The following is a 17,753-nucleotide window of genomic DNA, read 5'->3' on the forward strand; positions in this document are numbered from 1 at the left end:
CACATTTTAGGCCTGAGCACAACTTAAGTGGCACTCCAGTTCCTTATTTGGGGCATGAAAAAGTTCCAGCACACTGTCAAAGTCACAAATTTGCTATCCTATATGTGTGCATTCATATCTGCCTAAATAGCACGCATCTTCCCCTTCTCTCAAATGTTTTCATGCTTCTATGAGTCAGATCATAAGTTCTTGGGCCAAACCCAACTCCCCTGCCCCTCTTTTTTTTTCCTTTTATATTATATGTAGTACTTATAATCCTTCCCAAACACCCAGAGGCCACCCAGGTGTAACATATTTGTGACTGTGGTAGTTGTCTTTCAACTCACCTCCCCCAGCATGACCCCAACACTCCTACAGACCCTCATGGCTCATTCTCTCCACTCCAGCTAGGGCAAACAGGCACAAGCTCTACCTAATTTATAAATGACTACACTCTGCAAAGACCCATCTACAGTCAGAAAACAACCTTGGGTTTGATTTGAGTGTGAAAACCACATATTCACTTGTTTGTTAAAAGAGTTATGAAGATGTATTAATCACTTCAATTTCTGGACTACTCCCCCCACCCAGAAAAATGAAGAAAAGAAAAACAAGTGGGAAGGAAACCTCATACAGTATGTATTTCATGCCTTGACACCAAAGCTCATAGACTTGTAGAATCTCTGAATTAGAAGAGATCTGAAGGTCACGATGGTTTAAGCTCCTAGTCCACAGTGAGACAGACATGAGCACTAGTGAAAAGAGAGGATGCTTTGAAGTTGGATGAAATGGTTGGCTTTGGCACTTCTTGAAACCTGGGCTTAGATAAGTTACTTAACTTCCCTGGGTCTCAGTTCCCTCAACTGAAAAATGCTGAAAATAGACAGTGTTCAGGTTTATCATGAACACAGAAGGTTATATATTTAAGATGTTTAACATTGTGCCTAACACCAAACAGATGGTAGCTATGATCTTATTTATTTACTTAATTAGTTCCTATATATTTGACAAATCATCTTCACTTTAGAGATGAGAAACTCCTTGCTTGCCTAGTCAGCCCTTTCCATCTTTGGAAAATTGTCTAGGAGTTAGTTACAAAATATGTCCTTAATGTTGGGGTTGCCAACTGCCCAAGGGGGAAGACACTGGGGCTGGATGGTAGCAAGGACCATATTAAGGACTAATAGAGGAGACTATGGATTCAGATAAATAGGAAGAGAATATAAAAATTCAGGCTCAGTCAGGTCAGCATGTGCTCATTAGTCCTCCTACACATGCATACCCTACCCTCAAGTCTCCTAGGCTTATTCACAGAAGGTTGAGAGAATTTGACTATGTAGTTGCTAGCAAAAATGTGAAGGGGCTGGCAATGGTAAGCACTTTGGAACCTGCAATATCCAAGCAATTCCTAGCACAACTCATTCTCTTAGGTAAGTGACTTGCCTCCACAGGTGAACCTCATGGGGAAAAAGTTTCAGATTCACATCTAAGAAATTACCACAAGTCATAGGCACCGATGACTTGCAACAAGTTGAAAGGGACCACATAAAGCAAAATGATGTAGAATGTGATCCTGGAAATAAATTCCCTGGGTCTGAATCCTTGACAACCCACTTAAAATTTCTAAGCCTTAGTTTCATTGTGTCTAAAAGGAACAAAATAATAAAGCCAATCACATAGAAAAGCTGTGAAGATTGGATAAAACCATGTATATAGTGCAGGTGCTACAGTGCTTGGTGCTTGTAAGCATTCTTTAAGCATTAACCACACATTACTATTCAAGATTCAAATATTAACTTCTTGAATGCCAATATATGGAAAGCTACACATATATACATGGCATTTGGAAAGAATTTAGAGGTAATACAGGCTACAGAGATACTGAATGCAAATGAAGGATTCCCAGCAAACACAGATATTATATTTTGATATCTTCATCAGCAAGCTTAAGAGAATATAGTGTTATAGTGATCTTACATAGCAAACTATCCACCAAGTCAAGTTTCCTGATTCCAAATGTTATACCCTTTCCACTTTGCCATTCTCTGTTTCACTGCCCCTCCTCCCACCTTGAGATAGAATTTAATTCTCTTTCCTTTGAAAATGGGTTGGTCCCAGTGACTCACTTCTAACCTCTAAGGCAAATTGCTTCTGCTCAATCTCTCAAGGGATCCTTGCCCTGGGCCTCCAGCTGCCATACTATTAGGAATCCTAGGTCATATGGAGAGGGTCCATGTAGGCCAACAGCCTCCAGCTAATAGCATCCCCCAAAATCCTAGCCAGACACCAACAGCAGCTGCCAGACTATATGAGGAAACCTTCAAGATGGAAAGCCTTGGGAAACTTTGGAAAGTCTGGAAGCTTTCAAGCTTTCAAGAAGCTCCAGAGGCCCAAATGAGGATCACCAATTTGACCCCAGTCAACCCTCAAACTATAAGAAATAATAATAATATATTATTGTTGTTGTGTGACATTAAGTTTGGGATGGTTTTTTACATACCAGTAGATAACAGAATGAAAACAGGGGTACAGAGTGAGTAATACGACCTTTTGGTACTATTGGTAAGTGTAGGCAACAACCCTCAAAGGACCAGTTGATCCTATGTAAGAAATAGCTCTGTCCACACATAAAAGGAATACAGTGTAAGCTCTGATGATTTGTCTCTGCCCCTCTGATATGAAGTCATCCTGTGCATTTTGCACTGAGAGAAGAATCGAAGAGCTTGCTTTGCAGAAAACAAATCCTGTTTAGTGCATTCCTTTCTATTCAGCACATAGTGCAGCAAAAAGTCAGGACTGGATGATTGAAATGACCTTTCTCCATACTCTAAAAATAATGAATGCTCAGGGCACTCTGTACACATCTGTATGTGTGAAAGGCGACCAGAATCACTCTCCAAGCCAAGATTCACTGCTCTACCCAGCCCTAGATCCCCTTCCTCAGCACTACCATCCCACCTCATTGCTTAAGGATCTTTCACCATCTATGATGTTCTCTTATTCCTTCAGCTTCCATTTCTCCCTTTCTACTACTTGCCCTGTTGTCTTAAACAGCTTAAATCTTTGCCTTCTTACAAGAACAACAACAACCAAACTTTCCTTTATCTAGTCATTTTCCTCTTGTTCACCAATCAACAAACATTTGAGGGTCTGCCATGAACCAGTTAGTACATAGTGTGCTGAACTTTGGAGATACCATCAAAGAGCTCCCAGACCAATAAAGGAGCTCAAGTGTCAAAATGCTGCTCTTCAGAAGGAAATTTCTTGCCAGAGGTTCCACTCTCTTGATTTCCCATTTTTCCCTGCCTGATCACAATTTTTCTTGCTAGGATTTCACTTCCAGCCCCACTGTTTCACTGTAAGTAGTCTTACCAAGGCCCCAATTGCTAAATCCAAAGAGCTGATCCCATCCCTCATCTTACCTAATGAACACTGCTGACCACACTGTCAGACTTAGAACTCTCTTCTCCTTTAGAGTAAATGTAATTCTTTCTCTTCTTTACACTGAAATGTATGAAGTACCTGTATTTTTAGCTCAAAAAATAGTCAAATAGCCAAGAAAGAAAAGGATGATAGTAGAATACAGGGAATTATTTTAGCACAGTGAAACTATTCTGTATATTATAATGATGAATACATATCACTATATATTTGTCAAAACCCATGGAATGTACAACATCAAGAGTGAATCCTCATGTGAACTCTGGATTTGATTGACAATGATGCATCAATGGTGATTCATTGATTGTAATAAATGTGCCAGTCTGGTGGGAGATTTGACTTTTTGGGGTTTGGAACTCTCCCCAGGTATATGTATATGAAATCTCTCTCTACTTTTTCACCTCATTTTGCAGTGAGCCTAAAACTATTCTTTTAACAAATTGTATATTAATTTTTTAAAAGTCAAATATCAACAATTTCACATGGTTCAACCTAACAGTTCTACTCTCTTCCTCTCCAGAAGTTCCTTTAGGTCTCTGCAGGTTTTCTCCCTCAGTCTTTTTCTTAGCTATTGGCATTCTCCAGGGTCCTGTGTTTTCCTTCTCACTCTGAAAACACCACAGGAAAAAGTCTTCTGTCCTGAGGATCCTGTATATCAGGCTACAGGAAATCCTTTTCCACATCTCTTGTCCTATGACCACAAAATGCTGGATGAATGCCATGAAAGGTTGTAGGTTGCACCTCTGCCCATTTTAGATGCAGACACTGCTTCCAAGTTTTGAGGAGGATTGAATGCCAGAAACTTTCATCAAAGGAAAGAAAAGATAATCCTTTAAATTTTTCCACTCGGTATAAATTCAATAGACCCTTTTACAAAATATCACTTCCCACTACTACTAAACATCCTTTTTCTTATTTCTCCTTCACTTCCAATTTGTGGTTCCAGAGGTGTTCACAAATTAGCACATATTTGTAATAAGTTCACATAATATTTTGGAATGTTTTGCAATATTAAACAATTTAAAAGACTCCAAAATTTGTATATCTGTAAGCCTAGACACATGCATGAAGATTTAGGTTGACTCTTCATGATCATAGGTTAGGTTTCCTGGGACCAAACTCTGAGACTCTGAAATTATTAGAGTTTTTACAGGGGAAAAAAGAAATACTCAGTAGGGAAGAGCAATGAAGGAATCAGGATTGAACAGGGAGAAACTGAACTGTGATGTAGTTGTAGTTAAAACAGAAGCCTCAGTCAATATTATTAGAAGTTCTGGAGCAGAGATGGTTGGCCCTTCTGAACTGTTCAAATGGTGGAAACTTCAAATTGACCCACCACTAACAAAGGCTGTTTTAGGGGAGAAGATGTAACTTTGGGTAAAGCAATTGCCTTCAGCAGAGAGCAATTCCTAGAGAGGGCACCAACAGAAGCAAGCACTCCAGTCGCTCAGAAGTGAAGGGTTGGTCCTGCAGAGAATCTGGATGGCACATCTTAGCACCCACCACATTTACATGGACAACTAAATGGACATTATGTGGTAGAATTGCAAAGTATACAATATTTATAAAAACATCAAACCATTTATTTAAATCTTCAAAAGAAATAAATAAAATAATTTTATTTTGATAATTTTTTTAATTGTCAAAAGAAAGCCTACAAGAATGAGGCCAACATGATTGGAAAGAAAAATGTATGCAAGCCAGAATTTTGGCCCAAAACACAAAAGTCATATATGACTCATTGTTTGTATTTGGCACTATATGAGATATGACTTCAAATATACTGTGGGTGATAACTTTCTTTGAAAAAATTGAAAGATTATACAAATATTTTATGGATTTGCCAGAAGACAGAAACCTTCATGAAACAGTAAATTTGACTTTACAACTGCTTTTGAGCACATGATGGGAATGCCAACTAGATACTGTTAAAGTAATTAGACTTACCTTAGACCTTAGAATCCATTAGAAGAATGAAGTGAAATAACAGAAGATCCTCGAATAAAAAACAAATTGTGGTCTTGTTAAAAAAATGAAATTACTTCCATACTTGTTCTGGCTACAGTTATTTGGTATGGACTATTACTTGTTATATATTACAAAAAGAAATAGATTTAAGTGTAGATGTTTTCTTTTTAAAAGAATTTAAAGTATTTTTATTTAGAGTAAATTATTTTTCTAAATGAGAAATAACTACATGTGAAAAACACAACAAAAGTGACATTTTTAAAAATATAAAGAGGGCGCCTGGGTGGCTCAGTTGGTTAGGCGACTGCCTTCGGCTCAGGTCATGATCCTGGAGTCCCAGGATCGAGTCCCGCATCGGGCTCCCTGCTCGGCAGGGAGTCTGCTTCTCCCTCTGACCCTCCCCCCTCTCATGTGCTCTCTCTCTCTCATTCTTTCTCTCAAATAAATAAATAAAATCTTTAAAAAAAATAAAATAAAAATATAAAGAAATGGATATGAAGAAGATCCACCCATAAGTTATCCTGAAACTAATTTCTCTACAGACTATTTTCTGATTATTTGAGATCAAGGCACAATCTCAATTTAGACAAAGAATTACAATGAATTACAATGACTATAGATAAGTTGTCTCATTCAACATTACAGTCAACGATACAAAAATTGTGTTTAAAATCTTGATTATAACCCTTATGATTTGTGCTGAAATAAAAACAAGAAGAATAAATTTTATGACATTAGTATATGATAAATTTATAAAACTCTTTGCTAAGGTATAACAATACAGAAAAGTGCACAAATCATATGTGTACAGCTCAATGAAGTTTCAGAGCAAATAATAACCAGCACCCAGTTCAAGAAACAGAACATGATATGCGTCTTAATTTTATTGCTCATCCAGACATCTCAACCCATTAACAGAAGACCCAGCCATGTGTGACAAATTCAGTTGCCATTGACCAATGCTAACTCTTGGTCTTTACACATATTTTTCTATTTTATCATCATGAAGGTATATTTGTACCAGTAGGGGAATAGAACATATTTATTAACACTTTGTTGTCTTGATTTATGATGTTTAGGTATTTAGTGGGGCCTCCATCAGCTGGTACTTTATCCCGAGCTCCATGAAGATTAGGGCTTGGTCTGCCCATGACTTCTAATTTTAAAGGCCCTCTGTTTAAGACCTCCTTAATGCTCTGCACCCTGCAGGTCCAGGTGCAGAGAAGATTTACCTATCCACATACTTCTCCCCCTGCTGCCCCATTTAAATTTGTTTTATGCTGTTATTCTATCTCATAAATTGTATTCTTTTCTTCATGGCACCTACCTCAATCTGTAATTATGCATATTTTTGTAAGTTTATGTGTTACTATCTCCCACCTCTCTGAAAGCTCCATGAGGTAAAGCAACTTGTCTGCTGTTACTATTTTATACCAAGCATGTAGCTCATAGAAGACAATAAATACGTGTTGCAAGAATAAGTGAGAAAATTAATAAACTATAGATGGATGCCTGACTCAAAAATCTATCTCTGCCAGCCCAGGTCTGACTCCTGAGTGCTACAATTCTGTGTCCAGCTGCCTCAGAAGGCATCTCTACCTGGATTCCCAAAAACATGTCAAACTCAACATATCCAAAGTGAAATTCATCATCTTCCTTCCCCGCTAAAATTACTGTCCCCTCCCGCATCCCTATCTCAGAGTGTAAATACCACCTGGTGTAGCACCTGTTAGCACCCAAAGAGCACCCTCTCCCTCCCTCTAGTAACCCTAGTCAGCTGCCATCCTAACCTTTCCAAGTACGTTCCACTAACCCCACGCCCCATCCCACCTTCTTGCCCCAATTACTACAACAGCTACCAGAGCACCCTTCACATGTTAGCAAAATTATCTTTCTAAAATTCTAATCTAATTAGGTCCCTCACACGCTTAAAATTCTTCCAAAAAATTGTGAGGGTGGGAGTTAGTGGAAATGAGCTAAATTCTTCATCTTTCACTGTGGAGAGTCCATAAGTACTGTTAAGTTTGATAAATCAAGATATATGAACATAAACATATTTATTATGAAAATAAATATAAACTGTAAAAACTGAAGACTAGAACTGTAGGGGAGGGGACAAGGAAGTGGAAGACTTTTAGTTTTCATTTTGTGGCTTTCCATAATGTAAAGTTATTAATTATAAATTATAATAATTTAAAGTGAAGATATATAGATATATAGATATTTTTATTAGCTTTCCAGTGCCTTTGAGATAAACTCCAAATTTCTTGGCATGAGTTTGTCATAATATGATGTCAGCCCTGCTGCTACTCTCAGCTCTTACACTCTCTCACTTTCAACCTGCTCTCCAGCCACTCTGAATTCACATGCTGAATTCCTCAAAGGCACTGTGCTTGTGTTTTTCTACAAGTTGGTCTCTCTACCTGAATGTAAATCTCCTCTCTGTGTTCTGGCTATCTTCCCTTGTCCTCTATGATTCAGTTGTGTCATGTGCTCCACAAATACTTTCCTGCGTCTCCCCAACTCTTCCCATGGGTTAAATGGTGCTGCACCCTTGAGCTCCAATAACTCCCTATACCTTGTTTATAATAGATCAAAAGACATGGGAAAGGTACTGTATCTCCCATAGCCTGGAAGCTTCCTGAAGACAGGGGCTATATCTAACTCCTGTGCCAAGTTCAGTGCAGGCACCAAATGAGTGTTTCATAGATACTGATGAATGAACAATGAAACAACAGCTTACATTTTTCATCACTAAAATGAAGGAGTTACAAGCAAAGGGCTAGTTTCCTTAAAGGGGTCTTACATTAAAAGACAATAGTCCAGCTGAAAGAAATGAACAAAAAATATGAGTTGACAGTTCACAGAAAATGAGATATAAATTACTCTTAACCGTATGAAAAGATAATGAATCTGATTCATAAAAAAGGAAATCCAAATTAATTCAGTGATGAGATATTATTTTTGAACTATCAAACTGGCAAAGATCGAAAGTGTTGATAACACTGTATTATTGAGAATAAATAGGATGATAGCCTCTCTCGAACATCAGTATGGCCTCTCTGCAAAGCAAGTTGATAATAAAAGTTAAAAATGCAAATACTCTTCTTCAAAGCAATTCTACTTCACACGAGTTTGAAAAGATGCGTATAAAATAATATTCATTCCAGTCCAGAGCCAGATCTGAAGCTCCAGTCACAATCATCTTTCACTTCTGAATTTGAATTCTGTATCACTTAATTAGAGCTTAGTATTTACTGTTTATGACCAGTTATTTCCCCAACCAGATAGTAAATTTCTGAGGTCAGGACAATGTGTTAAACCTCTCTGTCCGTCTCAATGTCTATCACTATAATGAACACATGTGTCTTCAGTTTGCATTCTTTTCACAGGACACAAGACTTCCTCCAGGAAATCCCAAAGCCACTCTAGAAGTTAATGTGTCATCCCAAGGAAGATCAGTCTTACCTGAGTAGCCACTGCCAGAAGCTAAAAGAGACTGAAACAATCAGGGCCAAGCCCAGTAAATCTACTTTGACCTTCTGAAAAGATTTCATTAAAAGAAAGAGGGTTTTTTTTTTCCCCCTAATTTTAAGCCACTGGTCTAAATTAATAATGTAATTTTTTAGTTTATATTTTTAATAAAGTATATTTTGGTTTTTTTAATTTAATATATTTTTTAAATATTTATTGTTTTACACCTACTATGACCTCCCTCTCCTACTCGTCCCTGGAATTTAAGGAACATTAAGAAGTACAAGAATAGAACGAGACTACTCAGCTAGAAGAATCTTGAAAGACTGTTGTGTAGTATCCTATACTGCAAGGAAGTAAGCCAATGTTCCTGTTCTTCACATATATATTTATATATGTGAAATATATATATATATGTGAATATATATATATATATTATATATGTGTATGTGAAAATAACTACAAATTTCCCAGACTCCTTCCAAGAGGGGCTCCTTCTCATCAGCTCATATAATAGAAGGAAGAGAAGGAGTACGTCTTACTGATCTCCTGTGGGGGTCTTGTATCTTCTGCTATTCTATAATCTATAGCCCCCCAATAGGCAGTGTGTTCATGGAAGCAAGCTTCCCAAGTTTCACATGTCAGCAGATCTAACTACTATCCTGAGTGTGGTAGTAACATTTAGTTATTCAGAGTTATCAGAGACTAATTACTGAGCAGATCAACAAGATAAATTGAGTCAAGTTCTGGGTATCCGCAAGTAATACAATCTATGAGTATTTATGAACATCAGTAAGCATGAAAATGGAGTTACTTGTTAAATGCTTTAAGCTTCACACAATAGAAAATCCGACTCAAATACCTTAAATAATACAGCTATTTATTGTCTCACATGACAAGAAGTTGAAGAAAGAAGAGCTTCAGTGTTGGTTCCATCTGCAGCTCAATAATGTCATCAGAACCCGGGTTCCGTCCCTCTTCCTGCTCTGTCTACCTCATCATGTTCTTCTCAGGCTAACTCCTCTCACAGTCCTAAAATGACTGTTCCAGATGCCGCATACAGACACAACACTCTGTAGCAGAAAAAATACTTTTTATTGCCACAGACCTCTTTTTAAGAGCAAGGAAAAACTTTCACAGAGGGCCCTTAGAACATACTACCATGGTTATTGGTCAGAATGTTGTCACGTGTCCCTGCTTATAACAGTCACTAATGAGAAGATAGGACCACTATTACAGCTTAAACCAATCATTATCCACTCCCTGGAACTCCCCCGAAGCACATGGTGGGTGCTTCTGAACACAATTAGAGTTCTGTTTGTTGCCAAGGAAGGGGAAATGGGTATTACTTCTGAATGTCTGAACAATGTCTGAAAATGTATACACTAATAGAATACATTTCACCAATTTAAGAAATGCAAAATCTTTATCAGTAGTCTCCAAACTTCCCAAGGCTTTTCACAGTAGCTAGTTCATCTAATCTGTCAAAGACCAAACCAAAAACAAAACAAAACAAAAAAGACCAAAACAGGTTGCAGATAGTTATGAAATGAAAGATGTTCATTCATCCATCCATTTATTCATTCAATTAAGAGCACCTGAGCACCTATCATATTCAAGATAGAGTTCACCATGGGAGACTAAATAATATAAATTTTATATCATCAAGAAATTTATTATTTCAGGGATGCCTGGGTGGCTCTGTCTGCTAAGCCTCTGACTACTGATTCTGACTCAGGTCATGGTCTCAGGGTTGTGAGACTGAGCCCGGCAACAGGGCTCCATACTGAGCATGGAGCCTGCTTAAGATTCTCTCTCTCCCTCTCCCTTTGCCCATCCCCACTGCTCACACTTTCAAAAAAAAAAAAAAGAATTTTATTATTTGGAAAATGACAAACTCTAAAAATGATGTAATAGTTTCTTATGTTATAATGTGAATGTGCTTTTTAAATTAAACTCACACAAAAAGCCCACAAGTTCCAAAAATTTTTCATGATTGCTAGCCTAAACTTATGAATAAAATTCATTATTTTCTTAAGAGAAAGTGATGGAAATTTTTGTGATAAATTGTTGAATTTAAGAGTTATAGGAAACTGTAGGTTTATTCAAGTAATCCTTATTGACAAATATCAAACATAAAATATTTATATCTATAAAACAAGAATGTGATGATGGGCAAAAACTCAAAACAATGGCATTTATTTGGGGAAGATTATCCTGGCAGAATTATAATAAAGAATATGAAAGCTATTATAAGTATCAGACTTGAGGTTATTTAGTCTAAACCCCTCATGTACTGATAACTATAAAATAAGAGTAGTTTCTGCCATTAACTAAAAAGTTCCAAGGACATCCCGAGAACTAAATCCAAACCTAGTGTTCTCCAGGTCACAGATTTTTTTCTTCAGAGATCTGAGCCAGGAAGTTTCTTCTCACATTACTCCTAAAAAACAATCTCCTCCTCAACCCCACCAAGATGTATTTCAGGAAAAATCAACCAACTGAATTAAACTGTGCAGAAAAGACTAAAGGAGGGACCCAGGAGAGAAATTTTTATGGTATTAAGAATCATTCCACTTGTTTGGTTGATTTTTAACTCTTGCTCATCCTAGATAATTCCTGTTTTGAGAATGAGGATCTAATCTTTTTTATAAAGAGCTCAGTAACCAAGTGGCAGAGAAGTAAGCATTCTGTCAGCACCTTGGTAGCCCCTATGTGTGGGCATTAGAGAAAGGTGCCCTCTCCCAGTGGACATAGCTCTTGCAAGTGAGTAGCTTAAGGGGATCCTACTGGATTTTGGCCCCCTCCAGCCCCTTGGCTCGGGGCCCTCGTGAGCAGCATACAACACGTAAGTGTACACAGTAGTCCTGCATGATGGAGAAGAAAATTCTACTTAGAATTCCTGAGGCTGTTCATGAAGACCCAGAACTTGAATGTCATAAACAAAGTCAGGATAAATTCATTCTGCCAGAATCTTTATTCATTACTGACATCCTAGACTGTTGGCACAATGATCTTAATCATCTGACCTTTTAGAGGCAATTTCCTGATCTTGGCTGGACCAATCAAGCTAAATGCTACATTTGACCCTATTTTTAAATTGCTCAGATGGTGTGAATGGGTGTGTGGCTTGGGGTGCCCACATATGCTGGACTGCTTCCAGGAACTATTTGTACCTTGGGTGTAACCAGCAGCTGTAGACGGCAGTCAGGAGTGGGGATGAGGGAATGGTAAAGGGTGGGTCAGTGCCCTTCTTATCTGAGTAAAACTGATTTCACCAGTTACCTGTGAAAGTCTGGATTCCAGGGAGGTCACCCTTGGTCACCCATAAAATGGCAGCCAAGTGCAAACTGAAAGCACAGGTGATGGGCAGAAAGTAGGAGGCTAATTCTGAGACAGCTGTTTCTGACCTCTGCTGCACCCAGCCCATGTTGGATATGACTGTGCAATGTCTGGAAGGGTTCACAGGGAGAGTAGTCCTGTCCATTACATAAGACGAGGCCATGTTTTTTGCCCTCTGCCTGCTGTGACTCAAAATTTACTTTGTTTCCTTGGAGATGAAGAGGATTTGATGCTTAGAAAAGAGCAGAAAAGCAAACATGACTTGAGAGAAGAGTAATCACAATTCCCAAGATCTGTAGGCTTTTAGCAATAATGTGCAGGGTCTCCATCATTCTGAAACAGCTTCTCCTCTTCTTTACTTATAATCTCCCTTTCCTTCCACCTAAAATGCCTTTCCCTCCGATGAAGTTTCTTCTTCCTTCTTCTTGAATGATCCATGCCCTTCTTTCAAAATGGATATTTAACATTCACCACTCCCAAGAAGCCTTTACACACATCCAAACTTGATGGCTTCCAGCCCTAAAAATGCAGATGGTGGCTGGAACTCAAAGACACGCTTGTAGCTAAAATGGTGGCTTGGGTCTAAGTCAGCAAACTGCAGCCTGCAGACCAAATCCAGCCCACAGGCTGCCTTTGAACAGCCCATGAGCTCAGAATGGATTTTATGTGATAAATCGCTGTGGGGCAGCGGCAGGGGGGGAATCAAAAGAATACTCATATTGTGTGACCTATGCAAGTTATATGAAACCCAGATATCAATGTCTACAAATAAAAGTTTGCAGGAAGGCAGACGTGCTAATTTGTTTACGTATTGTCTACGCAGCTTTCACACTCCAGTGGCAGGAGTTCAGTAGCCGCACAAGACTGTGTGTTTGCAAAGCCTAAGCTAGTTCCTCTCTGGTCTCCTCCAGAAAAAAGCTTGTCAATCCCTGATCTAAGACATTAACTGCGCTAACAAGGTTACATAAGAACATCTCAAAGAAATAAATTTCAGGCAAACCGACCAACCAAAGCTATCAAACAGTCACATGAAGGTGTGAGCCCATAAAGAATAAGTGGTTATCCAGAGGAAGAGCAGAGTGTTTAAAGAGAAGAAGGAGAAGGAGAAGGGCTAGACGAAGTCTACATTTTACACTTGGCAAAGGAGGAGATAGTAATGCCCGTGTTACTCGCTGTCACGTCCCCGGGACCCCACCTACTTCTTGGAGCTGAGCAGGTGCTCATGAAGGAGTTACTGAGTGAATGAAGGTGAAGAGAGGAGGAAGCAGCATTAAACAAGTGAAACAAGAGTTGCGTGGGGTTGGGAGTGGAAAAGGGTCCCCAACAGCAAGCACAAGTGTGTCTACCCTTGTATAGTATGCCACAGGTTCTCAAGAGTTCAGAGCTAACACACCATTTGGAAGCTAATGTATCAGATGTTAAGTATGTGCCCAGGAGACATGAAAGAAATGACTTCATTATAGTAACGGCCATGATGCCCATTCGAGTCCGCCTTTTCCACTCCTTCCTCCATCACCAGACAGTCACATATTTAGTCCGGAGACTAAATTGAGACTTGGAGACTAACAAGGGAAGGAAATCGAATATAAAGCTCATGAAATAAACAGCACCACTTGTTGATCTTTGATTAACTGGCTCTTCTTTCCGAAACAGGGCCTCTTTTTTTTTCCTCTCTTTGCTTGCAGGTGACACCCACACATATCCTTCAGTGTTGGCAGAGATGCTCACTTAGATAACAACAGGAGTTCATGCTGCACATTTTCATCTTCATGTGTCATCATCACCAAGTAAAACCACAACTATAGGAAAACAAAGCTGTTTGCTGCTCTTTTGTCTCAACTGACATTTCCAGCCAGCTCTCACAACTTGCTCTCTGGAGCCAGAGAAGCATTTAAGTCTGTCATTGAGATACCACTGTCAGATGCAGTGTGAGGAGAAGGCAGGCCACCCTTGCTCTGGGATAAATTCCTTCTTCTGTGACTTTTTGTCCCCTCAAATTCCTGGCACCCCAAAACCTTTCACAGTTTCAGCTGGCAAATAGGATAGGAAACGGGGCTTGGAAAGCATACAGTCCTGCCTTCAGAGTGGCCTCCAATACCTGGGTCAGCTTAGAAAAGACAAAATATTCTTGGATCACCCATATTTCATCCCAAGCATTTTTCAATTATGGATCCCAAGTGTCCACACACCCTGAAAAGAACAAAAGAAGCCCTGAGAAAATGTGCTCTGGACAGTGGTCTGGGTTTCTAAGTACTGAGAGCCTGTGAATCTTTGAAGGGAAAGCACAGACTCCTTTGGGATGCCAAATCAGAGAAAGTTGTGAGATTCACCCACTCAGATTTGTTCCTGAAGAACCAAACTTCTTTTGAGGACCAGGAAAACTGATGAAAAGTCAAGAGTTAGGCAGTGCCTCAGTTTAGGAGACACAGATAAGTTACCAAACAAGGGTCTGTTATGACTCCCAGACCATCATTTTTGCTGCTGCTTAGCGTGATGGTTAAGCGTCCATTATGATAGATCCAGAAGTTTCTTTGATTTTTCTCACTCATCCATTATCTTGGTTACCGGCAAGATGAGAGAGGAGAAAAGGTACTGCTTTAAAAGAAATCCCTATGTTTTATCAGACTGGAGAAAAAAACGTTAATTCAGGGCTGCAAGCAATTACAGCATTCACATAGTTACATAGCTAGAACATGGTGGGAGGTCTGTTAGGTGAAGTTATGAAGTTTGCATTTATTTCTCTTTGAACTTGGGTTTCAAGGTACTAGAACTTTTTTGCAGATCTAGGTTACACTATTTTTATTAGCCTAACAAAGGAGTGCTTATTGAGCAGATTCATTTAATGGCTAATTTTGATCAATCTTGTCCCTTTCCGATTGAATTGTTTTGTCCAGTTGAATTCATGTGTGACTAGCTAAGTTCAGTCTTTCTTGGAGTAGAATGACACATATAAGCTCATCTTTTTCAAGTTTACCTTTATTTAACTTAATGAGCTCCATTTAACACAGAAGAGTCGCTTTGGAGAAGTCCTCATGGCACACCTACTTGACTTCAGGCCACCTTCAAAGCACAGTTTGCAATGAAATAAATAGGAGCTGCTATGTAAATTATCAGACCAGCTCTCTGTCTCTTACTCAAGGGCCTTCCCCTACCCACAAGCTCTGTGTATGTGTGTCTGTCTGTGTGTGGTAATTAACGTGTCTGATTTGAATTTTCAACTTACTCCAAGTGCCACAATTTTGTTCACTGTTGTTCTTTTATTTTTAAATTATTGCAAGCCATTAGAGTGTTCAGTTATGAGCATGACAGATAAAGAAGCTGAAATTGTCTGTCCCCAGCATTCTCATCTTTGAGCTCTTTTTGAATCACAGCCAGGCAAGGCATTTATAGAATTTGTTGGGGCCAAAAAAAAAAAAAAGAGAGAGAGAGAGAAATGAGTAGCAGTTCAGTAGTAAGATAGGATTTAAACTACAAAGGCAACATTTTTAGAAGTCTTAGTCTAAAGTAATGTTTAAAACATAGTCAATATTCCATTAAGAGTAGATTTGAGGACTTCAGTGGAAAATCAACTTAGTCTTGACTGTGGCTTATTTAGCATGACTTTTCAAGATGTTTCTTTCTAACAGTATTGGTTTTCCTCACTGCACAAAAATTTCTAAAATGTGAATGAACTTCCATCCGTCAGTTTTCTTTCATCAATTTTGGTTGTATATATATGTATTACCTCCTGTTTCACTGATAAAATGGATTTTGGTACTTATTAATAGGAAACTAGAAAACAGAACTGTCTCTCTCCTTCTCAGAGTGTGATTAGTACATTTAAACTGACCATTAATCCATACGGTATATGAAATTCATTCATTCAATCAATAAATATTTATTTCATGCCAGGTACTATTCTAGGCACTGGGGATATGGCAATCAACAAAGCAGACAAAGTTTCATCTCTCATGGAGCTTACACTCTAGTTCGGGGAAACAAATAATAAACAAATAAATAAGTAAAAAATCTAGTGTAAGAGAGGGTGAAATGCTATGGGAAAAAAGGCAAGCCAGGAAAGCATATAGGGTTTGGTGGGGCAGGGCAGGGAGGTGGTTAACTAAGGTAGATGGTGACATTTGAGCAAGGGCCTAAAGGAAATGAGGGAGCAAGCCAGGTAGATATCTGGGGAAGAACGTTCCAGACAGAGGAAACAGTATGTGCAAAAAAAAGCCCTGAGGTGGGAACATGTCTGTGATGTTTGAGGAGGAATATGTCAGAAAGTATGCACATAACTATAACAGATTTCCTGAGCCTCAAATCTCAAGAAGTCACTCAGTCCAAGACTTGAGAAAGTCCTTGCCACGGTCCTTGACTTGGGTTAATTAACAGGTCTAAGGCAGTGATGACCCTGGTTCTGGGTCCATCACTGCCACCATCTCCAACCTCCAGCATGTGCCTGAATTTAACACTTTGGCATCAATCCCTGGATAGGCTGTGGTTCCTATCCAGCATTGCAAAAAACTGGAATGAGGGATCTGACATCCATTTAACCATCAACATCCCCATTAAATTAGCCATGAGAACTAGTGGTTCGGTTAGTGAACCCAAGGGAATGATGGGGTCAAGACTGAAGTCTGATCTCTCTCATAGAGCATTCACATCACACAGAATGCACACATCCTAGAGCTATAAACCGTTGGTTTGATGAGAAATTGTGATTGAAAGAAAGTAAACAAACCAGGAGTGAACCTTGCTTGAAATAAAACTAATATATGAAAGTTTGCTTTCTTTTTTAAAAAGCTAAACTGGAGATTTATGAAAAAAAAAAAAGATTTATCCCACACCATTTTTAAATAGCAAATTTTCTCCAGATTCATGACCAAAAGTCAAGTATACTTGCTCTGAAAGACAAATACTGAAGCACAAATTAAAAATAGGCACATGGTAGTTCAGTAATTTTACCACTGAATACACAGAATATAATGTACACTTGGTCTCTTTAACTTGGCATGCTCAGCCCAAAATAAGTGAGCTCACAATCAAAAATTATAGAAATACTATTAATTATCAGACTCTTACAATAATAGCAGCAAATGACATTGTTTTCTTCATGATTATCATATCTGAAACTGTAAAAGCATTGCTCCAACCACTGTTTTTAAACCATTTCTTGGCTCATACTAATAGTGAAAATGGACTTCCCTATTAACATTTCTACTTTGGTTCTGTTCAGAGTGAGTAAGAGAAATCTAAAGTGTGATTCATCTTTAGTAAACTTATTTTTCCCATCAGAAAATAAAACCATTTTTTTACCAAAGATCAAATTTTTCCATTTTTTAAATTTATTTTTTGCCATTGCTCTTCATAAAATTCTCTAGCTCTATCATTATCAAATCCAATCTAGTAACTTGGATTAAAGAACTCTGTGTGCCAAGAGGCTGGTGATGCAGCACATGAGCCAGTATAAATTCAAGAGTTCTTTGTCACCCAAGTTCTAATGAGTTTGACCTTCTTTGGATTAATTATATTCATGGAATGGAAGCCCATTTCAAAGTCGACCAAAGTAC

The sequence above is a fragment of the Callorhinus ursinus genome, unplaced genomic scaffold (assembly GCF_003265705.2).
Source record: "Callorhinus ursinus isolate GAN/ISIS: 27379988/994484 unplaced genomic scaffold, GSC_fseal_2.0 scaffold2, whole genome shotgun sequence".
NCBI lineage: Eukaryota > Metazoa > Chordata > Mammalia > Carnivora > Otariidae > Callorhinus > Callorhinus ursinus.